Source organism: Strix aluco, chromosome 14, assembly GCF_031877795.1.
Source record: "Strix aluco isolate bStrAlu1 chromosome 14, bStrAlu1.hap1, whole genome shotgun sequence".
NCBI lineage: Eukaryota > Metazoa > Chordata > Aves > Strigiformes > Strigidae > Strix > Strix aluco.
This window is the reverse complement of record NC_133944.1, coordinates 6,129,047-6,146,036: the sequence shown is the minus strand read 5'-3', so window position 1 is coordinate 6,146,036 and position 16,990 is coordinate 6,129,047. Positions and strand designations below refer to the sequence as shown.

Sequence of the window (16,990 nt, the reverse complement as noted above, 5' to 3'; positions counted from 1 at the left end):
GCTGGATTGCATGTGGAAAGCACAGGAAGAAGGACGGGACAATAATGGCAAATTTTTGGTGCCCTCTTGCAGATTTCTTGCTAAAGTGTGATGGACTTTGTGCTAATACCATACTCCTGTGAAAGTTCCTCATTACAGACAGAGCTGACAGGATGGCAGTCCCTGTTGGCATTCCTGCTATATGATATCAGTCACAACTCACAAAAGTACTTTTACAAGGCCTGGCCTGATGCTTTGTAAGTGCTAAATTTTTATCCTCTCATATTGAGGTGGGACAAAGAGGTGGTAGGTGTCTTCAGCCGTTTTAATGCATTTTATAATGCTTCCAGATGTCGCATGCTAGTCTCACTAAGAGCTTCTCATTATCATAAAATTTACATGCTCTATGGGCTGAAAGACACTCTTCAATGCGATAATGAAAGGCATATTAATTTGACAAAAATGATCAAAAGATCATGTAAAGATGCTGTAGAGCATGCAAGGACATTGCAAATAATCTTTCCCAAGGACTTGAAAAAAATAATAGCAAAACAAAGCACTTGCACTTTTTTCCACTATGTTCTTCACTTACGATAATCCCTTGACAACAATACTGAGCACTCAGCATCTCACACATTTAAAGCACAAGAACACTAACTGGTGTTCAGGAGCCATCCTGCAGCTTGGTATATGAATTCTTTGCTGAGAATACATGAAACACCCTTTGATTAGTGCATTATCATGGACACTAAGTAACACTTGAGCAGTGACAGACACGTACCCTGAATAAGGTCAGACTGTTTCACGGAAAGGCCATGGTATACTTTTTTTAAAAATTTCAAGAAGCCATGCTATTTTAGGTTAGGACACCTGAAACACTATGTAGTAGAGACGCAGTTCAAAACACACTGTGAAAAACAAGTGATAAAACATCACCCTGACAGCAATATGTAAATTTCTCTAACAAGTTTATTTTCAGACATTTCACCAAAGCCTGGCTCAGGGCCAAGTGCAGGTCTACACTTACCTTAATATAGCAAAGGCACAATTAGAAACTATAAAACACCTCAGTCCTGTTAAACATTTCAAGCCAAAAAAAAAAAAAAAAAGGCAAAAGAAAGATATGTTTATTTACTCAGATCTTAAGACAAAAGTTAGATTCAGGAAACCCCTTGTAAATTCACAGGATAAGATACGGTTTCTCCATGAATGACCTCACCATTTTATCATTCCATATTTTGGCTATGCAGTATCATCTTCTGATCTCAAGAGATCAATATTTGAGATTAAGTCTTTTTATGGGTTTTCTCCAAGCATCTAAACAGGCTTCCCAAGGTAATACACATTAAACTTGAGAAGCATTAACTACACAGTAAAACTTATTTTATGTACAACCATGTCAATGAACCATGTTTACTTTTTTCCAGAACTGGTATCTCTGAAAACATTTTAATATTAAATTTGAATTAAGGAAAGTTCTCATAACCATGTGATGGGAAAACGTACCATCTTTTTATTACACTGATCTACCAGATTACCAAAAAATAACACATCTGCACACTACAGCTGTTAAACACTCACATACTACCGATTCAAGGAGGACATGCCAGATTTATACCAGCTTTCAAGAATGTGGGAACCATGATACACTGTGGTTTGAGATGCTGCAGTTATTCCCATGTTAAGTATAAAAGATAACTGTGATAGTTCAAATAGCATTGCACAGTAACTGCTGAGATTTTAATAACTTTATTAATAATGTAGTAAACTAATGCTGATGAAATCTCTCTAACATTCTTTTTAGCTGCAGTGGGCAATAAGAAATTGATCCATTTAAACTTGTTTTCCTGTAAGCTAAAACGAACTCCATAAAAGCTACCTTTAAGCTGGCTCTCACCTCTCATGTCAGGGTAGGACAGTACTGAAACAACTGCACACACAACAGAGTACCCCAATAAGCAAAAAGTTCTCAAAAAGCTTTGCTGAAGAATTTTACTATGACAGACTTATGCTGGTGCTGAGTCAGTATTTCTTCCAGTTTTTATGACAGAGCCTAATAAAAGATGCTAGTTTTCCTTTATATGCCTTGTTTCTTTAAAATAGAAAGGAGGATTCCTGCAACCATCCTGGGTCCTTTTAATGAATTTTCTAAGGCTAAAGTCTCGTTTATTTTGGAGAAGAACTCATGGCAACACGTGCCAGCTTCCAAATCTAAATCAAGAAATACACACCATTATTAAGATCTATTGTAGCATGGGTTTCTGGAGGTCACAGCATAACCTCTATTCCTTCTTGCTGAACAAGAAGATACCATTAACTTTGGCAGAATTCCAGCATTGCTAAATATTGCATCTAAATACCATACAATTTATCATGACCAGCAATACTTTCTTGACAGGTGTCAAGATTTTAAAAATCTTCTGATGGATAAAAAACCCACTACTGAAAACTGATGTTCATTAACAATAGCTTTCTCTTCCATAGCCTCTCCCCATCTTTTATCCATTACAAGTTAACCTGATAATCCTAAATATCTGTCAAAGTTTAGCCAAAAGGAAACAGTTTGGCAGTTAAAAGAATTAAGGTTCTTAGAATTATCTAGAAATAGAATTTTCATTAAAGGAAAAAAATAATCCATATTTTAAAAGTCAATTTTCATCTTTTTTAAATGGTGTAGCTTGCAGTTAAATCACTGGAAATTATAACTAGCTCTACAAGTTGAAACACCAAAAAGCTGAGTTCTGCCAAGTTACTGGCCTATTAATCCAGTATAATCCACATCCTTAAAATAACATCTTCAGAAGGATTGTGGCTATATCCATCTGTTCAAGTGCTGAATATTTTATTATGTCTTACAGAAACACCAACGCATTATAGAAATGTCATCTAGTGATGTTTTAATTCTTTTTATATCTGACTGGCTAAAGACATCTCTGTTCCAGAGCAACAGAGTTAGCCAGTAAACTAACATCCTGCTTCCATTCAACAGGTCCCTGGAATTTTGTATTTCAGGTAGGATAAAAGAAACACTGGCACATTCCAGAAGCAAAAGTAGCAAAACCTACAACCCATCCTTCTCATAGGGTACCTCAACAGGGATGCAGCTGCAAACCACGTGTGACACCCAGCTTGTTACATGGGCAGTGCTTGTAGGGAGGTTTCTTTAAACCAGGCTGGTAACACAGCACTAGGAGTTCTGAGATGACTGGTAACAGTATTACTACCTGAAAAGGAGGTAGCGCACAATCCATCGGGTAACTTACTGGTTCCTTAGGCACATTTGCAAATCAAAGACTTTGCAACAGCATTGCCTACCAAACATATCTGAGGATTAAATCCTTCTCCACAGATACGTACCTTTTCTTGTTACACCAGAATAAGTCAGTGGGGAACATATTTAAAACCAACATAAATATAACAAATCAAAGCCAACACAACCTATCAGAAGAGAATTTTATATCTTCAATTCATTTAAGCAAATAGCCAAAGCCATTTACCTCAGTGGAACAACACTGGTGTTGGAGTTTCTAACAGTGTCATACCACTTCAAAGGTGCATGTTTAGACCCAAGAAAGCACTTCTGAAGTTTGGAGTTATCTTGAAATCCGAGTGGAGCCTGATTCTCACTAATGAAACCTCATTCCTTGAGGAGTTATCACAGATATGGGCATTTAAATCCACTCAAAAGGACGAAGAAATCTAATGTACTTGCATATTAGGCAGTCCCTTTTTATATGCTTCAGTTTTCATTTTAGGATTAATGGTAGACGGAATCAAATAGGGTCTGATACTCATTTACACTCCAATAGCAAAAAAAGGTCTTATAATGGGCATCAGCATAATTGCAGTGCAACCAGAGAAACTCAAGGATAAGAGAGGTCAATTCCCAAAGATTTACATCCATGTTATCAACTCTCTCTACTCTCAGGAACTACAAAAACTTGAGTAACAGTGATGAAGGAAACTTTTTTTTTTACATAAATGCTACTAAAAACATACAGAAATCAGTAGAAAATTATAACTACTTTAAACCAAGCTGTAGAATTTTATGGTAAGGATATAATTTTCTGCTAAGTTTTATAGACGTGCCCAGAAATAAAACACCAGGCCTCTATTGAGTTTTATAGGGCTTTTCTGTAAGAATTACAAACAGTGGTATTCAAACAATACTTATGGATCAGTCTGCCAGCAGCCCTGAAGCTAAAACTGCATTGCATAAACCAGGCATTGAATAATTTGGGATAATGAACAAATTCATAAAAAGTCAGTGGCTGTTTGTCAGTAATCTGTGAACAGACAAAGTGGTAAATTCATTGAATAAAAACTCCTGGCTGTGAATAGTTCACCCAACTTTACTGCTTTGCCTTTAAGGGACTGCCTGAAGGGCTTATAACTCCACAGCATTCTTGCCAGGTAATTTGTGCAGCATTTTTTAGCAACAGTTAAATTAAAAAGCCCTTATGGGAAAACTCAATGAATTTAATAGAGATGAAATCAATATGGTTCTGCAGAAATTACTCCAAAACCTTCAGTTAGATCCTCTCCCCCAGTCTCAGCCCCTGTACAGTGCACAGTACGGTCAAAGAAGCCTAAGAGAATCCTAACATGGTGATTACAACCGCAGGGAAAATCTCCAGGGAAAGCACTTCTGAAACCCTACTAGAGCTTGTTTTGCACCTGGAAGAAGAGGACAGCATGAAACCGAGGACTGAGGCAGTTCTTTGAAAAACCTGATGATGTCGATGCAGCTTAGCTAGGAACCAAATTATGCCAAGCAGCTCTCCAGTAGCTTAGTGCAAGAAAAGCTTAAATGCTTTTCAACACTGCATTTGAGATGGTGTCCCTTCTCTGGAAGAGTCAAGTAGCCCATAGAATTAATATAGGAATTCTATCTCAACTAGGGGACCACAGCCGACTTAATATTCCCACGGAAAGGCCAGCCTTCCTGGATAAACTCCATAAAATACTGCCTTCTGCCACTCCCTTATGCTTACACCTCCTTCACTTAATAGGAAGCTAAACACAGAGAAGTCAACAATATGGAAAGCAGGATAAAGCCCACTCTTTCCCACATGAATAAATATGTCCTGAAAATCCCAAGTGAGACCCAAGCAATCAAAATAACCACAGGGGGTGCAGCCAACATTGATGGAACCTCATGAATACAGGGAGATCCTAACAAAATTCCCTTCAGGAACAAAAGCCTTCACAATAAAGGTGTCGGGGGGGGGGGGGGGGGGGGGCGCGGGGGGAGAATAACATTAGTAGTAAATTTGACCCTATTTTGCACCAGTATTAGGCTCAGCTTACATAACAGTACACACCCACCACCGTCCCCTGTATTCAGTTTCCACAGGGCTGAAAAGTCAGACAGTAGATGGAAAGATAGTGCTGCACCTAAGAACTCCTGATTTTAACTATAACTATGCTTTCCTCTCTTCCTGGGACACCACATGGAAAAATGGATTAAAGTCTGCAAGATACACTGGTTAGAATAAGTATAAAGTATCTAATTTTTGTCCCTTAACTTTTACACTTTCTCCTGACTATCTTTAAAAGCTCAGTTATAGCATCCAAGTTCACTTAAGTGGATGACCAAGGGAATAAAGTGTGGCTGAAATCAACATGCTCTTAAGAGCTGCTTAGATTTTGCAGCTTTGTTTAGTACTAACACATTCATTAAAGTGTAGTTACCACAATAATAAATGTAGATATCACTAATTATCATACTAGATTTTAAATGCAACTTGAGTGTCTCCAGTGGCTTTTAAAGTGGTGTAATACCACAGCCAATTCAAATTTAATTAAAACTATCGGTTTAATTAGTTTACATTTACAGCTAAAAAACTAAAAAAACCCAAACTTTACAGCCATTCTATAACTCTATTCCAAATACTCATATTAGGTATTAGGGAAAATCTGAATATTTTTTCTGATAAGTAACTTCATTTATCTTTTTGCTCATCCATGCTTACATGTCATCTTATTCTTTACTTAGAGTGGAAAAATGCACACACTTCCCTTTTCTTAAGGGATGTACGTGCATTTTTCCACTCGGTGCGTAAAGAATTGGACAAATAAATCCCACTGGTAATTACTGCATGTAATCTCATCTGAGGTTCAATCTGTTGCACTAAAAATCTCCCTTGTGATATCTAAAAGGGTAGACAGATATAATGGAAGATTTCTGGAGTCTGTTCTGCTGTCCTGCATCACTGCAGCCAACAGCAACAGGACTGGTCTCAGAAAATTGCCTTAAGCCTCTGAGCGTAAAGCTTTGACTTTTAAAGGAGTCCATGAAAACTGACTCGTTCTTCTGCCCTTTTGAAATTCCCAACCCGCATCCCTATTTGTGAGAAGGATTATTTTTATTTTATACAGCGGTAGTATTTAGAGGCCCCAATAGAGACCAGGGCTCTGTTGTACTAGACACTGAGCACACACATAGCAGAAGGCCTGTGCTCTGGAAAACTGACAGAAGAGACTGGGAGGGGAAGCAGAGGCACAAGGAAGTGAAGTAGTTTGCTCAGGATCACACAACACATCATTAACAGGCCAAGACCTTCTAGTTCTCCACAAGGTTAAGGAACTAGAGATCCCAAACATGAGGTGAACTCTTAGCACAGAAAAATGATACTTTCTTTTCAACATTTATACAGCAAAATGCCCCTCAACTGCCTGTAAAAACACAATATACTGAATATTGTCAGACACAAGATACTGGTCTGATCCACTATGAAGTGCTGATACTCCATCTAGCATACAAAATTAAGGCAGATTTCAGGATCAGGTACTGAGCAAAGAAATTCTGCATGCATTAGCAAATAGTGCCTGTCTTTGGTTCATCTTCACTACATCATATCCAGTCCTCTTCAGGCATTATAAATATTAACACCAATCTGCTATTTTCCTGGAAGGAAACTTGCACCAGCTCCCAAAAAACAGATGTGTTCCTGTTAAGATTATAATGCTGCCATTGATTTGAATGGGAAGATAACTGAGATAGTGCCAAGAAAGGAGACTGGGATTTCAGCCTCACAGGTACGATACGACTTGACTGCCCCAAACGGCTATCCTCCTTTGCTCAGTACAGCATCAAACCCCAAAGAGAGCACAAAAGTTGTTTCAGGGTAGAAGTATATGCTGGGTAGCCCCAAAGAAATGCTGTTCTCTAAAATCTGATCAGGAAAAAGCCCTACAAGTAGCAGGAGTTGTACTTAATAATCTGCCAAGTCAATTATTACAGCTTTTCGTAAGAGATTTTGAAGTTCCAAATGATGGAGCAGTGGAGGATCTGTACTAGACTGGCTCCAATCTGTAGCCTCGGTTGGCTTTTTGTTAAAGACCATTCAGCCCCAGCTGGGATTTAAAAGGCTGCACAGAAAAGTCTAGGCTTGCTTCAGAGCTCTTGTCTTTACCAAAGAGTGGTCAACTAGACATTTATAAATAGTTTACCATTTTAGTTTATAAGTATGCTTTCTAGAAAAACTAGCGTGTGGCTAAAGTTGTTAAGATATTTATGCCTTAACGCAGTGCTCATTCTAGCACAGAACTAGGCCAGAAATAGAGCTACATTGTTGTGGCACAACTGGCTGATTAAATCCAAACTAAAAGGTACTTTTGACCAAAGATGAACATTAATCAAGTGTGTCATTTATGAAGTAGCAAGCATCCTAAAAGGTTCCCTTTCTAATGCCATATTAAAGCACTTCACCCAACTGCAAGAACCACTGCATGACTAGTTCTTTCCCAGAAACTGTAAAATTTCCAGTAAAAAATGTTCAGGACATTCTTCAAAGTACTGATTTTTCTCAGAACCATGTATCTGTTCCACCTTCATCATGTTATCAGCAAAGGAGTCAAATGCACTGAAGACATGAGAGGTGTGGAGGTAGTTGTGTCAAAGAAAGCTTACCAGGACTAAGTGTAATCCAGGGTGAGAGGGCTAAGTTACAGAAACTTGCTTTAGAAGTTATACAAGAGGAAAAAAAAACTTCAACCAGGAGAGCAGAGTACAGGTATGTGCACATGAAGGGATCGTAACAAGGAACTGGCTGACTGCTGGCACACACCCAGTGCCCGGGGGGCCAAACTACAACCTCACCTACTTGCTTACCTTCTTCAGGCATGGAATTTAGCCTCACCTTCTTATGGCTCCACATTGTGTCAGTCTTGCTTGACCAGTAAGTGCTACTTAAACATCATCCCTAATGCATCAATGTCACCACTCAGCAGTTAAGCTACTTGCCATTGCCACAGTTCTTAGTAATACGCTGTCATGGACAATGACTGCTGCATCACCATAAGCAAAGGGAGAAACAAACCTCACAAGAAGACTCATGGTCAATGTACAGCATCAAACGTTTTAAATAACCTGAGCGACACAGATTTCAGCTGGCACTGTGGGCAGCCAGTTAAGCACATCCCAGGATCAGTACACCTGAGGTGGAATCCTAGCATTCTCCTGGAAGCCCTTGAAGCCAATTCCCATCTCTCACTCACCCAGAATTACAGCCAGTGAAGTCAGCACAGTTGAACCATCATAAGACTGGCAACTGAAAAGAAAATAAAGTTCCCTGGATTAAGACATAGGAGCAGATCAGAATAAACATTGGAATGGCAGCCTGCCAGCATAAAGAGTTAAAAGCTGGCTTTCTGAAGAAAATTATATGCATCTGATACAACTTAAGAACAAAACTATACTTGATTTTTTTAATGTCTATATTTTAGAAACTACACTAGTGTTGACTAATGGCTACATTCTACTTGGCTGAATTGCATCCTACCTGCACAATGAGCATGCCGAAACCAAAACTTCACTTATATCCAGTGAGCTTACTCTGGCATCAGAAATAAAATTTTATTGGAATTTGGACGTGAAAGAAAGATCCTCTCAGATATCCTTTTAACATTTGGCAACTACGACTAACTTTTTTTTTAAGGATTTTAAGTCTAAAACCAAAGCTGTTTATTACATTGACAAGAATCTCCAAGCAGAGTTTATTCAGAATAAACCCTTGGGTTGCACAAGCTGAAAAGGCTCACATTGACTTGTCATTGAGGAGGAAGACACTATGACAAATGCTGTCAAACAGCAGACTCATACCACAGCAGAGATCATTTCTTTGATCAAGAGAATCACAGTCTGAAAACCTGTAAATACCAGCACTCTGCACTATCACTTACAAATTGTGGTAACAGTTTAACACTGAATTGCTACTGAACTTATTTTCTTATAATAGCTATTGTACATAAGGAAGCTGGCAACAGTTCAGAATTTTCATTCAAATTTAAATTTCAGTGGATGAGATGACAAAACTTTTCTAAGAAAAATACTTACATATTTAACAGGTCAAAGTAAAACAGCAACAAAAGGAGAGATTGGGAAAAAGCCACAAACAACATAGGGAGCAATATAGGTTTAAAAGAACTGCTCAGAACATGGGAAACCTGCTGCAAATATAGAGAAGAGTTGAACCTGGATATTGCATAAAATCCAGGAAAGCTATTAGGATGTTAGGATAAAAGGAAGGACATCATCACCTTCTGGTGCTTCAGTTTCCCATTCCACTTCTTCCCAGGAGCTCAAGGGGCTATTGGGATATACTATTCCTGCCTGTGATCTCCTCAGGCACTCTGATAATTGGCACCTCCTGGAAAGGCCAGTTTCCAAAAGAGATGAGATATTCCCAAAAGAAAAAAATAAATCCCCCTACTCAGCTGCTGTGAAAACTTACATTCAAGAAACAGGGTATTTTATTTTGAGAAAACATTAATAAGATACATAAAGGAGGGGGAAAGGAGTTGGATTAGACTGAAAAGTGCCTTCAACATTTGGCACCTGGCAGTAGCTCCTGCCCTCACATCACGGATCACTGCTATTGATGAGGCACCGAAGTGTCCACTTGAAAGAGAACACAGAATCCCACGAATCATGAATAATGTAATGCAAGTTCTGTTTAGAGAGCACATACCTGTGTTTATACATTGGTTACTTGGAAACCATGTGCCAATGGCTATTTTTTAATTTACATGTACAACCTCACAGAAACATTTCCACCATGTGAGAGACAGCGTACAGTATTTCACTGTGGCTTCTGGTTCCACTCCAATGATGTCAGAGTTGTATATTTACACTCACTTGAGTGTTTGCCAGTTCCAAGAGCACTACAGAAATTCGTCACAGGATGCTGCTTTGACGCCACTTCGGCGTACCTTTAGAACTATCATTCTGTTGGCATTTTTCTAAACTTTCTAGCTGTAGAAAGACTGAACTGAATAATGCATTTTGCTGGTTAGCTGACATGGAGATAAAGAAACTGACTAAAGCATTTAAAGGTTCACTAAGTTTCAGTGACACTCACAGGAAGAATGTAACTGGTGAGGCTGCAATGCTGGGTTATAAAACAACTCAATCTAGTGCAAATCCTTACCCCTTTCAAAAAGTTTCACAATAGCTACATACCACCTCTAAAAGCTTTATGGTTTACTACTGAATTTATTTCTGGTTTTGGACCCAGATACACAATCTTGAGATGCCAACAAAGAAGGGTTAAAAAGAATACAAAATTAACACCAATACCAAAAGAACAAGTCTCTAGTTGCACTAATTCTGATTATTATAATAACTACAGAAAAATCCCAGAGTTTTCACAGTGGGCAGAAAGTTTTCAGCAACTTCTGTCAGACAAGTAATGGATGTGAATCCCAGACCAAGCATCTCTACCAAGACCTCCCCTTCTCTTGGCTCTCAGGTAATCCAGTCTAGGAGTTACTGGTTACAGCATTCTCCTCCCATGCACAAGGGGCAGGAAAGAGTCAGTGCCAAGTATAAACATAGATGTTTTTCAAACAGATTAGTGATGTAAAATAAATTCTACAATTGCATTTGCTTTTCTTTAAAACCAGGAATTCTACTTTTTCCAGAATAACTGCAAATGCAAATTTAAATTTAATCTGCCTCATATTTCATTTAATCTGCCTCACACTCACTTCTGTTATAACTGCCTTCCTCATCATTGTTCTATGAGCAATGGTCCCAGTAATTCTCACAATTAACTTTGCAAACTTTATTTAAAAAAGCCTTTAGAAGAAACTCCTAGTAGCAGGATTGTTCCAAGCAGATTACCCTAGTAAATGAGCTGGTATCATTAGTGATGGAGAAATCTCCTGGTATCTAATTATGTGTGTACACTTGCTGTGGTGTTTTCAGATTTCTTTGGTTTACAAACACTGACTTGTTATGATATTTTGGGACTCCTACTTCTCAACCAAACCAAGATGAAGAAATAACAAATGAGAATATTGCATCATCAAACTACAGGTTGCATTTTTGGACAGTAGCTTAATTAGGACTTTCAAAGATCACCCAGAACACACAAGTAATAAGAAATACAGCTCTTGTCCAAAAAATGTCAATAATAAGCTTCACCCCAATTCTCTACTAGTTCCCTATCCGTTGGCTTTTGATGATTATGTATAAAGACACCAGTTGCCAGGAGCCCAGCTTTATCCATTGTTTCTCCCAAGATGGCAGCTACAGCCAGGACAGTCTAACACTGTATCACACATTTGACCACCACAGAGTGGGGAAAAGGCCTTTCTTGTTTTAGAGCCCCAACCCCACCTTTTATTAGCAGCCTGAATCCCAAGGTCAGCCACTGCACTCCAGATGTGCAAGGTATTAAAACAGGCGTTTTAACTTTAACTGGTGGTCAGCAAGGGAACCATCTAGTTTCTGGTTATCTTTGTTGAACTTTTGGATGTGTATATCCAAACTTGGTACACAGAACATGTCACACAAGCTTGTGGTTTTGCCTTCGGTTCTTGCAAACTGAAATGCTTCAGCAAGATGAAAAATACATACACAAACCTTACAGATGCTATAGTCATTCACTTATCTTCTGGAGTGAAGGACAGCTGTACTTTAAAGAGGGCAAGTAACATTAAATAGACATCTAAGACAGGAAGTAAAAATACTGAACTTTAGCTGCTGTCACTAGTCACCTCAGATCACTATTGCAACGTTTGATAGAAACTATAGCTGACCTTTGGACAGACTGCTGCTACCCAAAATGAAGTCTGGCCAGTAAGTAAACTCTCTACTCTATGAAGAATATTATAGATGCTTTAGTAGTGTCAAGTGAAGAGGACACCAGTATTTCATCTCATAAAACGGAAGTACAAAAAGCACCTTAAATTATTTGGAAAACACTGACCAAATTTTGTCTAGCCTTGCAAAGAATCTAAAATGCAAGGTGTCAATTTACATCAGAAAGGATGCAATTATCCAAGTAAAATGAAGTTTTTAAATGCAGTTCCATGGCTCAGGCTGCTCCTTTATTATTGTCTGAAAACACCTTTTACAGACAGATGTCTTACAAAGATGGTCAAGTTCTTTCTTATTCTTACATTTCAGATTTTGCTTAACTACTTCAGTACAAGAAAAGTTAGCAGAACGTAAAAAATTAATTTTGATGAAGTTCTGCATAAGCTTTCTGCAATTACCAAATAAAGTGCCTCTACAGCTTCTGCCTTACAACTGAACCAAGGTTATTATCAATTTGCTCTTGATATAAGAAACCAATTTTCACGTACTTACATCTGCTCTCAGAAGGAAGAGAAAATGGTTTCTGAAGTTCCCATTAGCATACAAAAGCAGCAACATCTGCTGGGAGTTTTAAGAGGCTTATTGCTGTCACTTAATCACCACCACAGGCTACAGTTGGCCACCTCTGCCCTTGTCAGCACTCAAGGTATGGTTTCAAGAGATGAGGGGATAATTTGACCACACAACAGTTCCTGCAAGACTTCTGTATCTATAAAAAAAACGATCTACTCTTACTTAGCTGAGGACGGGTAATCCACCTATGCTGATTCTTCCTTGCATAAACCTGGAAATAGTATCGTAGCTGAAGTCATTAATCCTTTCGTACGATACGTGACTTAAGTGAAGTGGCATTTTAACAAGACAAAACCTAACGGTGAGTTCACTTCCATGTGCTGTAGCTGTAGCACCATCTAGAGGATTTGAGGTAGAAATTCCTCACACAAAGGGCAAAAAACTGGGAAACTGCTCTCAAAAGTTGTGAAAAAAAAAATCTTTACACAAAAAATATTTTGAGCGAATTTTCATTCGAACATTTATCTACAGAGTGACTTCAAAATTGTTTCATACGTGCCTACATGACACACAGTTTTTCTTAAATACTTTCTAGGTTTATGCTACTTGGACTCATGGAGGTAACAAAGTAAGAACAAGTAAAACTTTATCGACAGCCAGATTGGGAAAGATCTTGATCTCAGCCACTCTACATCACACGCTTGCTACAAGACCTTTTTCAGGTGGAGAAAGGCAGGACCTTCCCTACAGTTTTATTTAGAACCTTGCGGCACGACTAACTTTACTGTTTTCATTAATTTTCACCTTTTTAAAGGAGGTCTTTTAATAAAACCAAAGCCAAATTTCAATCAATCAGGGCAAGGGAAGAGGTTTGTAATTGAATATTGGAGATTGTATATTTTATTACATTTCACACATAGAAAGAGATGCTGACAACAACTGATCGCTCAGAGCAGAACTATTAGAAGAGGAGGAGATGGACAGGTACAGTCCTGGAACCCAACTGATTATTTTTTCCATCCACATACACCCCAAACCTCACTTTGACTACTTTCAGCTTAGTACACTCTCTCCCATAACTTAACTCTGCTTCTGCCACAAAATAACACTTTTGCTCCTGAAGCGTTCTGGGAATAGTAAAGTTCAATCTTCTTGTTGCTTCTACGAAGCTCTGAACCAGCTCCTCAGTCTGAAAGGCCAAGAATTAATTGAAAATATTCCCAACGTGATTGCTCCACAGAGTTTGTGGGCAATAAATCCAAACTGTAGCTCCTGTTTATTGGTTGATATGTGACTGACCCTGACCAGCAGCATGATTTATAGTGACACATCCGCATTAAAAATTCAAACTTTTGTACACCTGAACACAATTTGTATTTCTCCTTCTCTCAGTATTCTCTCAAAATAGTTATGCAATACCAAATAATCAGTCACTTATTTTAGATAGTAAGGGCTTTGTGCTAAGAACGGACTCTAAGCTTTCAGTTACCACACCACATTATCTGCTTCTACTAAATTTCCTTGGAGACTATTTGACTAGAAATAAAAGCATAGAGGAAAAAAATTAAAGAACCAACTGTACGGTCATCAACAACATCACTATTGGTCATATATGTGCTCATTCCACTTTATAGTCCAACAAAACTGAAACTTCTGGAGCTATCCTACAGCATGGGCAAGGGAGCTATCATAATAGCTGGCAGACCTTTACAGTTACTTGTAATCAAGATTACCGGCTATAAAAAGCAAAGTTCTTCCTGAATTGAATTGATTTATGCTATTTCATAATGGCTGGCAGCAAATCAAGATTGTTTACAGCACTTCAGTGTAGCTCAAGTCCCTCAGTGTGTCCCTCAGTGTGCTCTACTCCCTCCCTACCTCTTCTTGGGTCTCCAGGTTCAAGTAGCAAGGAAGGAATGAAATTCTCATGTACTTACAAGCAAAATCCTCTTCCTAGTTTCCACGTGGAGAATTACATCTTCTGTCATAGCTGGGGGGGGGGGAGAAAAAAAAAAAAAATGAGAGCTGTTTTAAGTATTTTCCATCTTTCCGTTGATTTTTTTTCCCCCTCAGTTCCCTGCAGAAATTAGTTCAAACACCAGACTACAAGTGCAAGAACCTGAAGTTTAAGCTCCTCACTTGCTACTTTTACCAGCAAATATTTAAACTCTAAAATAATTCACACAGATAAATATTTTCAAGATTCCAGTCCTACATTATGAGGAGTTTCAGCTTCTCAAGCAGTATCACCCTATTTCTAATACTGCATTCACTACTGTATATTAAAAGAATAACTATGTTGCCTGGAATCTGAATTCTCAGTTAAATTTCAAGTAACCAAGAAAATATTTTCATTTGTTTTTATGTGTCTAAGTCTGAGACAAAGCCTATCTGACTGTCTGTAAAAGTCTGCATGTTTCAGTCTTTCATGCTGAGCATAAATAATGCTTCCAAGAATAATCCTGCATCATGCTAGCTGTCTTTTTGGCTGCAGTTCAGCATTTTTTGCAAAGCTGAGCTGATATTTTTATTGGTTTTAAAAAGACACTTAGGCATCTTGCATCCATGAAGGAAAACAGTGGTCTTGAAAGAAGCCTTGAAAATTAAAAAATAGCAACAGGGCAGCAGAGTAAGTGGAAAAACTCCTCCTTTTCATTTTACTAAATCTCTGGAATTGCCAGTCCAGTTACTGGGGGTAGGATCACCACTATCCCTTACAGTATGTTATCCTACAGCATACTGACTTTAATTGGACTGTAATAGCAAGGATCCCTCCTGTGACCAACACCGACAGCAGGACCAGGTTTATATTGTATAATCTATACGTTTTCATTTAAGAGCATCTACTGGCTGTATTAAAACAAAATTGCCCAGCAGATGTGCCAGTCAGATTCAATAATCATGCACCAGTGCTTCCAATTGTTCAAAAAAGAAAAAAATATCTGTAAAGATACCTCATTTCCAAAAATTTGCAACACCATACTTCCCACTATAACAAAAACCACAGGTGTATCAATGCAAATTGCACTGCTGGCTAAACTGTCCACAGGTGAAACACAATTCACAGCTGATGCAGTGACTCATACAGACCAGTATCAGCTATAGGCACACTGTTCTTGAGTGCCTTCCATAGCATGTCACAGGATACTGGGTTAATGCCTAAAATAGTAGCTTTTGAAATAAATATATGTCTGATAATTTCTCCCTTCCCTTATAAGACAGATTTTCAATCCAGTTATCTGAATACACAGCAACTTCAACACTTCTGATTTATGCTGGCCCCTCCAGTCTGAAACTTAATAAATGCGTAGAATAATATTGTTGCAATAGATAGAGCAATCCCACACACTGAATTTATTTTCTCTCCAGCATAGGGCCATAAACTGCATTAAGTTACATGCTGATATACTGTTGCGAGTTCCAAATACAATTAGGTCCTTAAAGGGTTGCAGATTAATGATTAGCTTGTTAATTTGTTCTTAAGACCCATCTGTTTAAAAAAAGGGGGAACTGCTGGCTTCCCCAAACACCAAACTTTGTAACCTTGCCAACTTTTAGAGCAGAGCAGCTAAAAGTCACTCCAAGAACCCAAGAAGCTTCACATACACCACAGAAGACACAGTAAGACTAGACCCCTTCTCTTAAAAAGACATGCAAGAGCCTTTTGAACATATCAGTGTTATTTACTCATGCATAAAGATGGCTCTTCAAACATCTTGCACACAAAGTTTGTTCCCCTACTATTTTGTAAAGAACAGAAATACACAGGTAACTTACACTACAGCATTGTAAAGGTGGCCTATACCCATCTGAAAAGTCTAGTAAGCTACAGCAGCACAGGACATTCCTTATGAAGGGCATTTGTCTATCTATACACAGTGATCACAGTACACTTAGAGTAGAAAGCTTCTACTGGTGAAAAACAAGCTCTGCTCACAATATGTAATGCTTGTGGAAAAACAGACAGTAGACAAGGTGATGCTTGTACACAGGGAGAAGGAAAATACTTTTTCCAACCACAGTAGCTAAACTAGTATCTTTGGGATTTGGTATCAGTCTCAGCTTTAAAATACATTAATAAAAAAACCCTCTACTACAACAATTAAGGCAACTTGAGTTCATTTCACCTCACCTACCAGCCAGAGTCCATCAACAGAGCTCAGCCACGAGCCTACCCCAAAGCAGAAACCACGCTAACAGCCGTAGGCCCCTTAAAAGCACCCCAAGCCCTCACTGCCCTGACTACCCCCACCTGGAGCCTCCCCTCACCTCCTCCGGGCTCCATTTAATCCCGGGCCCGGGCCCGGGCCCGGGCCCCTACTGCCCCCCAGGCCGCACTGTAGGTGCCCTTGCTCTCAGCTCTCTTGGGGCACCTCTCCTGGCTACCCC

At 38.8% G+C, this 16,990-nt stretch overlaps 1 long non-coding RNA gene across 1 annotated transcript in view; it reads right to left on the bottom strand.

The window, feature by feature from the left end:
• The window catches only part of LOC141929885 (uncharacterized), a 229,434-nt gene that overhangs the window by 96,200 nt on the left and 116,244 nt on the right, over nucleotides 1-16,990 (bottom strand). The window contains exon 3 of the long non-coding RNA XR_012625129.1: nucleotides 14,539-14,591. This is a non-coding gene — a long non-coding RNA (uncharacterized LOC141929885). The remainder of the gene's footprint in view (nucleotides 1-14,538; nucleotides 14,592-16,990) is intronic.